This window comes from Eubalaena glacialis, chromosome 16 (genome assembly GCF_028564815.1).
Source record: "Eubalaena glacialis isolate mEubGla1 chromosome 16, mEubGla1.1.hap2.+ XY, whole genome shotgun sequence".
NCBI lineage: Eukaryota > Metazoa > Chordata > Mammalia > Artiodactyla > Balaenidae > Eubalaena > Eubalaena glacialis.
In genome coordinates, this window is record NC_083731.1 from 13,498,600 (window position 1) to 13,512,673 (window position 14,074).

The 14,074-nt window shown below is 40.2% G+C and overlaps 1 protein-coding gene across 1 annotated transcript in view; it reads right to left on the bottom strand.

The window, feature by feature from the left end:
- HS6ST3 (heparan sulfate 6-O-sulfotransferase 3) overlaps nt 1-14,074 on the bottom strand; it is a 649,716-nt gene that overhangs the window by 1,160 nt on the left and 634,482 nt on the right. The window lies entirely within an intron of this gene.

Below are 14,074 nucleotides of genomic sequence, written 5' to 3' on the forward strand. Positions count from 1 at the left end.
AGGGGGTTAGAATGATTTACCCAAAGTCATGTGACTAGAAAGAGCAAAGCTGGAAGCCAAGCCTCCTTAATCTTTCCTGTTCACAGGGGTGTTCTGGGTTAAGAGGTGGGTGGGGTAGGGGAAGGATGTGTTGTGTGTGGAGACTAATATTAACTTAGCACTTACTGTGTGCTAGAAACTGGGCTAGGTACTTTATGGATACTGGCACAGACAACCTTCAACATAACTTTGTAAAATGGGTTTTATCATGACTTTTTTTTAAAAAAAGCTGAGAACACAGAGACTGAGAAAGGTGAAAAATACAGCCCAAGATCCTAGAGCAAATTAATACTTGATGCAATAAAATTTAGGCCTATTTGATTTCAAAGCTTTTGTGCTTTCCTGGGCACCATATTGATATTTTAAAAACAAAAATGTAACTAATGTTTATTGAATGCCTATTAATTGTCAGGTGTTGTGGTTATTATAATCACGGGTCTCATCTCATCTAATGGCATTTATTGGAACATTGAGAAGAGATACATTTTATAAATGGTTAGCTTCAGAATGATCAGGTGAAGATCAGGGCACCACTGGCTCAAAAGGGAAAGAGAGGTGTGAAGAGGCCAGAAGAGATTTGGAAAAGTCGACAGATAAAGACACAGCAGTATATATGTGTTAGCATAAGGTATTTGTTTTTCTCTTTCTGACTTACTTCACTCTGTATGACAGACTCTAGGTCCATCCACCTCACTACAAATAACTCAATTTCGTTTCTTTTTATGGCTGAGTAATATTCCATTGTATATATGTGCCACATTTTCTTTAACCATTCATCTGTCAATGGACACTTAGGTTGCTTCCATGTCCTGGCTATTGTAAATAGAGCTGCAGTGAACATTGTGGTACATGAGTCTTTTTGAATTATAGTTTTCTCAGGGTATATGCCCAGTAGTGGGACTGCTGGGCCATATGGTAGTTCTATTTTTAGTTTTTTAAGGAACCTCCATACTGTTCTCCATAGTGGCTGTATCAATTTACATTCCCACCAACAGTGAAGGAAGGTTCCCTTTTCTCCACACCCTCTCCAGCATTTATTGTTTGTAGATTTTTTGATGATGGCCATTCTGACTGGTGTGAGGTGATACCTCATTATGCTAACACATATATATGGAATCTAAAAAAAAAAAATGGTTCTGAAGAACCTAGGGGCAGGACAGGAATAAAGATGCAGACGTAGAGAATGGACTTGAGGACACGGGGAGGGGGAAGGGTAAGCTGGGAAGAAGTGAGAGAGTGGCATGGACATATATACACTACCAAATGTAAAATAGATAGCTAGTGGGAAGCAGCCACATAGCACAGGGAGATCAGCTCCATGCTTTGTGAGCACCTAGAGGGGTGGGATAGGGAGGGTGAGAGGGAGACGAAAGAGGGAGGGGATATGGGGATATATGTGTACGTATAGCTGATTCACTTTGTTATACAGCAGAAACTAACACAACAATGCCAAGCAATTATACTCCAATAAAGATGTTTAAAAACAAAAAAAAAAAGACACAGCAGTAGGCATTAGAGGAAAGCAAACATTGATTCCAAGTAAGGAAAATCTTTCTCATCATTTGAGCAGCTGCCAATGGAATGGGCTGCCCGCCCCATCTTTATCACCAGGAGTGACACTCAGGGTGCCCCTGGGCAGACAAAAACGGTCCTGAAAAGTTCTGAAAAGAAGACCAGTCTTCCCTTGACAACCTAAACTGGAACTAAGAAAAAATGTATAGCTAGTAAAAGCAATGGCAAAAAAAAAGTATTTAAGGGTACACTCTTTTTCATGCTGCTTTTAAAAAGGAATTGATGAACTATAATATTTAAAACAATACATTTACTGTATTGAGTTATTTTGAATGTCTAGCCAGTTTTGAAATGTGCTAAAGAAAATTCAAAATCTTAAGTAACACTTGCTTCCCTTTAAATCAAGAGGAGGAATGTACTGAAACCACCACAGAAAGGCCAGCCTGAGCCCTTGCTTTTGCCAATCACCATTTTACATTACTCTGTTGTCTTTCCCTGTGACAGAATGACAATTCCATCAGCGGAAGAAAATTTCCCAAAAGGTCAGTAGGGAAAGCAGAAAATGACTGACATATTTCTGGGTTCCACAAGGAAATGTTGACAATAAAGTTTTTCTCAGAGTGGATATTACCATGGTTGAATATTATATGACATGACATTATTAATCCTGCTTTGGTCCTATGTTGAAACTTGTTCACATTTCAATTCTACAGGCAGAGACTGATTTTTATTTCACAAAACAGTTACATAATAAATATACAGACACAGTGATGATGATGATGGCTATAATGTAACTTAGGTGGGTTAAGGATGACAAACACATCAGGACAGAATAATTTAAATCAGACAGATTTTTGAATGCTCAAATAAGATCACAAATGGGAAATCTGTAAGTTCCCTTGTTAATTGGACAAAACGGAAAACACAAAAAAGAGGATTTAAACAAAAAAGATGATGACTATCAATTGATAAGACTCAACCCCATTTATGTGTCTCAAATTTAGACACAATCCAGATTTTTCAAATAATCATAAGAGCTGGAGGATTTTAGGGCTGGGAATTACAACAGTTTGTGACATAAAGGGTTAACTGGAACTTGCTGCTGGAATCTGAGAGGCTTTGTTCTCACTTGGGGAAATTAATTGGCCATAGTGTTCCCTGTGCTTTCTTTGGGTTGGAATCCACATGGTCTCAAATCTAACTGAAACTGGCTTACACTTTAAAATGATCTTGGTTTCAAATTTAACTTTATTCAATGTAACACTGCATTTAACAAAGACTAGCTAAGTTGTACAGTGCTGTTTACATGAGTAAAATAAGCCCCAAATGTCTGCAAGTTCTACTAGCCAAATAGGTCAGAGGTCCATTTGTAACGAAAACTAACTCTGACATCAAGACACAAAAATGGACAAGTGCGACATTCATATTGATGAAGTACAAAGTTGTCCCATCTTGTGGTTCTGGAACCAAGTGCCTAAGAGCATTTGGGTATTGCTTTAGTCAGACGTATTCTCATGTATGTTTTATTTGTTTGTCTCAATCTTGCAAAGCAGTCAAAATAGAAAGCTAGAATAATAGTAAAAAGAAAATAGGGTTGAAGAACACCCAATTATTGAAGAAGAAAACACAATTTGATTCATTAAAAGCATTTTTTCTCATCTCTATTTTTTTCTCTACTTTCATTTGCTTCTCTACTATCAGACAGAAAACTGCAAAAGTCATTGATGAAATGATGTCTACCTCCAGGCCACACGCCCAACCTTCATTGTGTACAAGCTTCACTCCAGTTTCATGACTCTCTTCCCTGTTCCCAAACAATGGAAACTCATTTTCTTCTGCTCCCATAACTCCCAATTTAGTTTCTAAGGAAAATTCTTTTTTTTAGAAATACAAAATATTTTATTTAAAAAAATTTTTATTTTACATTGGGTTATAGTTGATTAACAGTGTTGTGTTAGTTTCAGGTATACAGCAAGGTGATCCAGTTATACGTATACATGTGTCTATTCTTTTTCAAATTCTTTTCCCATTTAGGTAATTACAGAATATTGAACAGAGTTCCCTGTGCTATACAGTCCTTGTTGATTATCTGTTTTGAATACAGCAGTGTGTACATGTCAATCCCAAACTCCCAATCTATTCCAATCTAAGGAAAATTCTTAAAAATACTCTGAAATCTGCAACTTTCCTTTTCAAACGTTAATTGTTCAACAGCACAATGGAGGGTAAAACAGAGACCAGAGAAGAAGGACAAGCTGCTCTCAAGCAACGGCCATGTGGCCACATGTAGAGACTCTCATCAACACCGGTCCCTTTTAACTCAACCTCCTAAGCTGAGGCAGAGTCTCATCTGTTCCAACACTTGTCCTGGCAGTTAAACTTTCCCCAGATTTTGGAAACATTAATAAGCAAACTATTATTTCCTCCTTTCATCCATCCATTCACTCACCTGGTAATTCTCCAAACATTGATTGAGCCCCTGGTATTTGCCACACACTGGGGCTAGGCAGTGGGGACCCCGAGATCACTAAGACATTGTCCTCAAGGAGATCTCAGGCACCCAGTGATTTTGGTAAAGTGGGAGAGATGCTAACCATCAAGTTAAGGGAGTGTTCTGCCTGGACCTGAACGATCCCAAAGACGGTAACTTTTTCTGTCTCAGGGACAGCGTGTTGCCAGCACATCTTCCATTTGCCACCTGCTTCATTGAGAGTTTGGGCGAATTCATTTACGAATGTCTGAAAAACAATTACAACTCTTTAGAATTGTTATTCTTGTGGCCTCAGGGTAATGATGGCAAAGCCCCGTGTACTCAGGGGCATTAGGGGACGGGGCACCTTGGTTAGTTCAATGATTATTTTAACTGATGATTATCCTAGGGACCATCATGGCTTACGAAAGTACAAATACACGGAACACACACGTTTCAGTCTCTCGCTCTGCAGTAAGGTAATCCTATTAAAAAATTCTAAACACAGCACAAGGACATGACTGCCTTCCCTCAGTCTTTGCCTTTTCCTTCACTCATCTGCATCCTGCTCGTCTTTCCTGGCCCAGCTCAAGCCTCATCTCCATCTCCCCTGACCTTTCTGGCCTCGAGGATTTACTGCATCACTTACTGCGCTTTTAACGTGCATACGAAAGTCTTGGTCACATCTACCCTTTAAGTTCCTCTTTGACCACTGGACCTTAGGCTTGGTGTCCCATAGCACCTCCACAAATCCTACTCACTGCAGACATTCAATAAATGATGCCGTGGAAAAGAAATGACCTTCATACGAGATAAGTGTATTTTAATGACTAAGGTTAATACTGCCTTTGATAAATAGGCCCTTCTTTTCTCCCCTAAAAACTAATCTGACGTTACTTTTGAATGTCCAAAATGTGTGAAAAGAATAAAAATACATATAATCTTCTAATACATCCATCATTCGATTGTGATGGTTGATATGCAGAGAGAGAGAGAGAGAGACAGTCAATACAGACTTCGGGTAAAAAGCAGAATATTTCATGCACCAGATAATTCATAGAAATGAGTTTTTTTAATGTTAAACTTAGTAGTTTCCTTCCCCTCTGCTTCAAGAACCTGTATTTCACCAAGCAGTTTATTGTATAATTGCTCATTTCTTTAATTAGCAAGTCATTTAATTAACACATGCTTATTGAGGGTTTGTTGTGTGTAAGGAGCTGCTCTAGGAAATGTGGAGAAAAAAAAAATAGAATGTACTCAAGTATTGTAGGTGTAAACGTGGTAGATTAGAAAAAGAGGCATGGATTAGCAAGTCATGGAGGTAAGCAGTAGACAAAGAATATTTAAGAGAACATTTCAGAAGGTACAGAGAGCAGAGTGGCCTAATGAGACCAGGAAATTCATGTTGTGCATTTCACTGGATGTTTGGTCAATCAATGAATGAATGAAAAGAGGGACATAAGCTACAACAGGAGGCTGAGGCCAAATTGTCACGGGCTCTACATGCACCTGTGAATTGCTAAAATAGGAAAAGCGTTGATTTAGGAAGATTCACGGAGCAATAGAGTTTAGGATGGATACAAGTAGGCAGAGACCAGGAGAGACGTTGGACAGCCATGGTGAGAGACCAGCAGGGAAGAACCCAGAACCGTGGGTACTGATGAGAAAGAATCAGAATTGAAGAACTATCACACACCCAACCTTCACCGTTTGCTCCTCTTCCTCACGGTCAGCTTCTTCTAAACTACCTTTTCCTCCTCCGTATTCCCTTCCTCCTGCTATCTAAGCCTTCCCTTTCAATTCTGTGATGTAAAAGAGGCAGTGCTGGTGTGCGCATCAGAACGGTGAAAAGGTGAAACGAGGCGGAGTAGAAATCCCTGGAATCACTGTGCCTGTGGTGAATAAAAGATATTCACTTCCATGAGGCTATGACATGCCTATCCAGTGAGAACATATTTGAAGGAACCTACAAGATGCCAGGTTCACAGGGAGGGTTGATAAGTATATTCCTTCCAACACCAGCTTACCTCTTGTAAAATCAAGTAACACAGTTAATATCTCCACAATCCACAGTTCGAAGCATTCCTAAAAACCAGTTCATCTAGAAACTCCTCCCATCAGCCTCCTTCGATGTCCTCTGCAGAAGGGATCCTCTCCCTCACCCCCACCCGCTGAAACATGTGCCGCTCATGCTTTTATCTTCATTCCGGGACCAGTGAATGTCTTATCCCTTGAACTGGCTTTATGTCTTACTCATCCTTCAGCCTCCAGAGCATATGATACATCACCTTGTACATCATGGATGTGCAGTTGTTCAATGTTCATGGAATTAATAAACAGATACATTTTATCAGCCACTGTTTTAGGAATTCTCATGGTGATTGTCCCCAGGAAACTTCTGTTGGTGCCTTAGCCAACAGAATTAGCCCAGGCTAACGATTTCCCTTCGCCTAGACCTTGTGAAATGTATAGGAAATAATCTCTCCTCCTTCCTCTTGCCCTGCAGACTTTGAAATGAGTTTTCTCTACATATAATCAAGTTTTGCCGAAGCTCAGCGTCTCAGAAAGAACACCACGAGTGACTGTAAGGTGGCCTTGGGGGCATCTGAAGGAGCTCTTTGGTCCACACCAGGGAGTAGGCACAGACAACCAGTCTATCTTAAACACAAGCTGATGTGCGCATTTTAAAAAAGTGAAACTTAGCTCTCCCTCCACCCTGCTGTATTGTGTGCAGGAGTCATTTTCCAAATTCTCAGAATGGAATTAATTTCTTGACTCTCTTTAGAGCTGCACACTCATTATGGGCTGCCCATTCTTCATTATCTCAGTAGAGTATTATCTGCACTATTCTGTATCCGATAGGGGGAATCACAGCACTTAGAGCTTGGCAATCAGACTGCCCTTTGACACAGTGATGAAAGGGCCTTTTATTCGAGCCTTGAAAACAAATTAAGGAATTTAAGAATGATGTTCTAAGCAAATGAGAAATTGGGGACGATGATTGTTAAGTGTTGTAATAAAGAACTTTCGGGGGCTGACAATGGTGTGTGTCAGAGCAATTGGTCCCAAGGATGTCTGGCATTGTGATGAGAAAATGGAAACATTCACGTGTCCTTATCTTTCTTCATCCAGAAACCCTGCATCCCCTACCAAGCTGCCGTCACCTCCTCCCTGACAGTGACTGACTTACAAAGCAGCCAGACCCTTTTGCCTAAGGCATATTTTATCTTACTTATTACCCAGAGATCTTGACACTTTTCAGTTGGTAAGATATTGGGGAGAGGAAAGCCCATTGTGCTTCCCTCAGGAGGGGAGGGGTTCTGAATCCCTTTTCTTCCCTGTGTACCTGGTAACATTCAAGGGAGAATACTTTGGTTGTAGCTGGTCTTTTTTTTAAAATCATTAATCCCCACCCCCAAACCCCAGTGAGAAATGCAACACACTGTCATTATGGAAAATGTGAGCAATGCAGAACCGTAAAAAAAGAAGAAGATGAAAATTACTTATAATTACTTCACTCGGATATAACCACAGTTAAATATCTATTTCTTTCTTTTACAGATCTGAGATCATACTGTACATTATATTTTTAACATGTATTTTAAACTTAAAAATACAAGGGGAATATATTTTCCATTTTATTTAATGTTCTTCCTTAAGAGCATACTATTCCAATTATGGATGTCCCGTAATTTATGTGACCAATCTCCCAGTTTTGGACAATTTAGCTGATTCTGTTTGCAGTGGGGGCTACTATGAACAATAATCTGATGAACATCCTAAGCCATAAGTATTTGTGCAGTGAATAAATTGCTAGGAACAGAATTTCTGAGTCAAGAGAATTGCCCTCATTTCATCATCACAATGCCGAAATACAGCCGACCACAGTCAGCATAGGTGAGGACAGGGCCCTTCCATGAGGCCTGACATCTTCGGGTGCCAGGAAACAAGTCTACTTGAAAGTCAAGGGAAGGCCATGAAACAGACTCCTGGCTCTCCCTCCTCCCAGCTGGACCAGGAAGATGCCCTGTTCAGATCATGAGCCTAAGATGGACATTCCAGGACAGCCAGGTGGGGTTTGTGACATGGTGGTGAGGAAACATACTTCCTAAAAGATTTGTTTATTTTACACTTAATGAGTAGCTGGAATATCAAATTAGAGGCTAAACATTTGTGGAATCAAATCCCACTCATCCACACTGCAGCTATATTAAAGCCGACATCTAGATCAGAAAGAGGGAAGTGCCTCACCTGATTATATTCAGTGCCGGTCCTCACAGAAACAGCCTCTTGAGATGCAGCTTTTCTGCAAGTCTGGGTATCAGCTAACTTTAATAATGGGAAGCTGCACATGTTACTAAACCACCCAAACAAAAGCAAGAAATAGAGGTTTCCGGACGATACTGGTCACTTCTCCATGAGGATCAGTCCACCCCCCAAATTCCCCAGAGGAAGAAGTAGTATTTATCAATAAGATAACATTTTAAATCTTGTCACATTGCTTCTTAATATTGACACAAATCCTAGGTGCCTCAGACTCACAAAAATGCCATGATTTTCAGGTGGTTGTCATGTTTGCTTTCAGTTTCCCCCAAGCGGCTGCTACAAGAATAAATTTCAGGAAATGCATGTTCCAGGGACGTGTTTCTGCTGGCTTGCTGAGCACAGTTTCAAATGTGCCAGGGAGGGTCCTGCTCTCATGCATTATTCAGGGACTTCTGTGATTATTTGGTTCAGAGGCGCCCTGCTTTGCATTGCCGCGCTGGGACTTGGGCACGAGGACGTTTCCAGGCGCTCTGCTCTGCAAAGCTGTGGTTTATGCATGCGGGCATCCACCTGAAGCCTGGAGCCGCCCCAGAGTGAGATAAGGACCAATTCAATCTCACTCACAGCTCTACTCCCAGCCAGGCAAAGCAGAACACCAGATAGTACACTCAGATTGTGTTATTAGGCCATGCGTGTTCAGTCGTGCTCGCTCTTTAGCTAATTTCTCAGGCGCTGCTTTTCGGGAATGTGAGAATTACAGGGTAGAAGCTAGGAGGTGTCTTCATTGCCATTGTTTTGTAGTAGCCAATTTGGAAAGGAAAAGAAGTCAATCAGGGTATTCAAGGACAAGGCACATGTTTTGATATTTAGGCTTATACCTGACAGCTTTGATACAGGTTTTCCTAAAACATCACAAAACTGAAAAATAAATCTTCTGTGTCCAGATTTTGCCATATTCTTCCATGAAAGATTCTTTTGTGTTAGGATTTTCCTAGATTCTGCTATCAGGACTGGGCAATCATTTTAGCATATTCAACAAAATACTTAAGAGATTCCCCACCTGATTCCATCCCTTGCCAGTTCTCAAAGAAAGAGTGCCTTGAAGGTCATCCCCCAAGCAATGATTAAAAGCAAGGTAACTTAAAATATGGCAAGTTCCATGTGAAAGAAAAATGGATATTAATAGCAATAATAATAATGGCTAACATGTATTGAGTACATACTGTGTCCATGTACAGTTCTAAATGCTTTAGTTATTAAAACAAAAATTGAAATTTTTATTGAATTTTTAAATTCAGTGTATTTATTGAAAGAAAAATTGGTACTAATAGCAATAATAATAATGGCTAACATTTACTGAGTGCATACTATGTCCAAGTACAGTTCTAAGTACTCCCACTAATCAATTTGGTCATCAAAATAACCCTTTGAGTTACATAGGCTTTTAGATGATGTCTGAAATTTCACAAAGTGATGAGAGTTCCCACAGTCTCTTCCATCATCTTGTAAGTGGCAGGCTGTCTTAGAGATACTTCGCGACTTATTGCTGCAGTGGTCCAGGCTTTTCTTGAAGTCAAAGCTCCAGAAGCCAAATAAGCACCTCAGGGTGAGGGATTTGTGTTTGCCTGTGGGTCGATGGGAGTGAGGCAGCACATTGCAGGGGCTGGGGAGGCAGGGGTACCTGTCCCCTCTCAGGGTCAGAGGCTCTCTTAGATACTTAGAACTTGGCAAAAGTCCTAAACACAGTTTTCCTGAGCTCCCTCACAACCACATAACAAATTCACACTTGAGGAAAGAGTGTTAGAGACAAGTGGGAATTACTGCAGTTCCGTGCGTTTTTAAACACTCCCAAGTAACCTGGAAGCCAAAAGCTGTAGTCATATCAGGACAATAAAGGGTGGTGAGAAATAGCGACACAAGGGAATTCAGATAAAGCCAAACCTCACGCAATGCCATAATTCTGTTTCTGGTTTTAAAATAGGTCTTTTTAAACACAATGCTACAAAGACTCAGAAATGTGTCCCAGAAAGGTTACTGATCCTGAAGTTGGCTGTTCTGATGCCTTTATTCAGGAAGAGAAGATTCAAGGAAAATGCCAGTCAAGCTCTACCATTCGAATGCAGCGTGAACACAAAACTTCAGACATGTTGGGAACAACACCTAAGGTGCTGTGGAAGGAAAATAAGTTTAAAGTTAGAAAGATCTGGGTTTCAATGTCAGGTCCATCTCATGTTTGGTGTGAGCTGGTTAGCTTATATGACCTCTGGGAGTCTTAGTTTCCTCATCTAAATAGCCAGGGTATAAATGCTTACTTCATAGGGCTGTGGGAATTAATGACTAAACTAATGACCATAAAGGGTCCAGCAGTAGCTGAGAAGCAGACCCTCAACATAGTGCACACCATCCACGTCAAGAATTTCCCTTCCTCCATGAATGTCAGAGCCTCAGAAACTACCCAACACAGTGACATTTTAAATATGAAACAAGCTGTGTTAATAATTTAAAAAAACAGCTGATAGTGCTTTTCTATTTGTATAACATACTTAATGGTTTTCAAAACACTTTCCTCATCCATTATTTCACTTGATTCTCAGTACAAAATCATATCAGAGGCAGAATTTACAGATGAAGGAACTGATGCTCACAGATCTGCAAGGATGTTCCTGAGATCAAACAACTAGTGAAGCTGAGACTTTTCTTTTTCTTCTTCAGCTACTAGACTAGTTTATTTGTTTCTCTAAAAATATCTGTTGATTATGTATTTGATGCCAAACACTATGTTAGATTCTCGGGGTATAATGGTACACAAGACACAGCCTGACCTCAAGAGCTGACTGTGGAGTCGTCTGATTTTGTCCAAATGTAGTTAAGAGTTAGAAAGAAAACATGTCATTAGCTCATTAGTCTACATTTGGGGTTTCACTGGTTTGTACATGAGCTCATTTTCTCCTTGAAACCCACTGAAAAGGGGGACCCAGAAGAAATAGCCAGAAATGCCAGGATATGGATACACCTTCAGGTAGCATTTAAAGTTGTGGAGAATAATCATTCTGAAATAATAAACTCTTGTTTCTACAGAGGCAGTGCTGTGGACTTCAATCTGGAGTTACTAATATCTGGTGGTTTGTCCCTTTGTGGTGCCACAGCCATTGGTGATCATTCGTTAGAGGACTGCAAAGTGGTGACAGTCTAATACCATCCTTTCTTCTTCAGTTATCAGCTGCCATGCTTCTATGAAGACAAACGTCCCCCTATCAACTATTTGATACTCCAAGGTAGATGAATTTTGACTCATTCTATTCACTGGTTTTCAAAATAACAATTTGCTTTCCTAGAATCCTCCAAAGGGGTTTTTGTTGATGTTTGTTTGTTTTTATATCATTACGAGCTCATGCATCTAAACATATAGAATGAGTTTCAATACATTGCAGTCATTTTCCCTACTGATGTTCAAATTATCTAATTTTTGGCCACTAGGGGCTTATTTAGATGGAACCTGGGTCCTTTTGATGCAATCCTTGTAGATTTATGCGTATTCTTAAAGGATCTTGCCCAAAAGATCAAGAAAGATGGTGTTAGAGCTTGAAATTTTCTTCAGTTCCTTAAGAATAAAGTGATTTCTTGGCCAGTGTTACCTGCACACCACAGTCTTCTTTTTCACTCTTACCAAGCCATGTAACTGCAGTTTATGCTAATTACACCTGTGCATTGAAGGGGAAATAGACTAGACACCATCTTTAACTCTCATAGGTTCTATCGAGGCCCAAACACCAGAGGTTTTCTCTTTCATTTTTCCTTTTCTTTTTCTTCTTAAGCTCACATGCATGACATTTTCCTTGGTGCTAGGAAGAAAAGGCGGGGCTAGTGATTCATCTGTGACCAGATGCCAATGTCACTCCACAAACTAATCTAGGAGAAACCAAATTATGCTGGAAGTAACTCGGAGCCCTAATCAGGTTCTCTCCAAAATCCACTTATTCACAATAAGAGCCCGAGTTCCTTCCAGAAGCCCAGCTTACCACATGGACACTCAATGACATCTTTCAGCTGCAGTGGGTTCTGAAGCACAGCTGTAATTCTGCCTAATTAATAATGCAATGACAGAAATTTAGAAAAATATATGCACAATAGTTTAAATCTCCCAGAAAAAAAAATCAATCGGTCTGTCTAAACTTTGCCTTGGGTGTTCCCTTCATCAATTCAAGTGTGGAGCACAGTGACCTGAAGTTGCAAATATTTTTCTTGAGGCGTGATTGAAGCATCAGAGAGGTAATAGCTTTCAGTATTCATAGAGATTTTAAAACACTCAAACAAGGATACTTATTTTCCCACTTTCCTCTGCTATATGTAAATCAGAGATAATAAGCTTTAAGATGTTCAAAATAATGTAGCTTGGGGCTGTGCTAGAGATGGCATCTACCTTTGGGCAATCAATACCTGGATTAAAAATAAAGGGGAGGCATCCCTTAAGAAATGGAATAATGCAACTGCAATTCCCTTGTTTTGTGAACTTTCCCAAACATGTCCCCTCTGCATTTATCATTTCTCTTGGTGATAAGAATCTAAGTTTAATAATCATAAAAGAGAAGCAGCCTGTCCTTTTAAAATTGACACCAGCTACCATCTCTGAGTCCTCCATTGAAATGATGTGGAATATGCTGATGTTAATCTAAAATTTAAAAAATTCAAAACCCTAAAGCAAGCAAACAAATGTAACCAAGAAGAAAGGGGAAAAAATGAACAAAAACGGCAACAAAAAACCAGCTCAAAGCTTTTCATCTGTTTTCAGGTTAGGTTTATGCTAGCCACAAGGGGGCCCTCAAATCTTTCCAAGCACAAGGTAAGTGCAAGATAAGTGCAAGAGCTGTTTTCCTAGTAATTAATTTCCACAAATCAATATTACCTATTAATGTACATTACAGAGACAAGCTATGGACTCCTGACACTTTACACTCAAGTTAAAGAGAGACTTTCTTATAAAAATTCTAGGTGCCCCGCAGTGATCGTAAGTCAAAACCAAAATGAGTTGCACCTGTGATTTCCTGTGTCTGCTCTAGCATAAAAATTTCCAACACTGCAAATTTCATCAAAGGTTAAAACTGAATTTGAAGCACTGTGTATATAATGGAATACATTGACCTCCAACGGATTTTAAAGGCTATTCTGCCTCCTTCCGCCACATCACGCACCCCCAAAACAGCCATGGAGGCTGACACACAGAAGTTAAAATGCAGTGACCCTCTCTTGGGGCAGTGGGAAGTTGCTGGAGCCATTAGCTCTGGAGGTTTTCAACTCACGCTGAGAGCTTGATGGTGCTGATGGTGTTTACAGCCTGTACCACAACAGACACTTGGAAGAAAGAAGGGATTTTAATTTTCTGTTCAAGCTAGAAGATAGGGCAGAATAGTATCGTATATATAATAGAGAGAGTGCTGCACACAGGCAGAATGGAAGGTTTCAGCAACTAAGGACAGACTGGAAACGTAGCTTTCTCCAAAGCTCCAGCAGAAGAGAGAATACCACCTGTCACCCCCTACCACAGGGAAACTACGGGAACAGAACAGAAGCACTCCCAGAACATTCCATCAGGTTAGCTAACTATCAAAATCACCTTGTACAAACTCAGAAAGCCCCTCTGAGCTTTGACATGAAATGACTCTTTGCTGACTGCCTTTTCTCTAATGGTAAAATAATCCCAAAGAAAGGTAAGGATTGCTAACCGTTCTATTGTCATAGGGCAGGAGTGCTCCTGTGCCATTGCGGGGCTGTGGTCTTTCTTTTAGACAG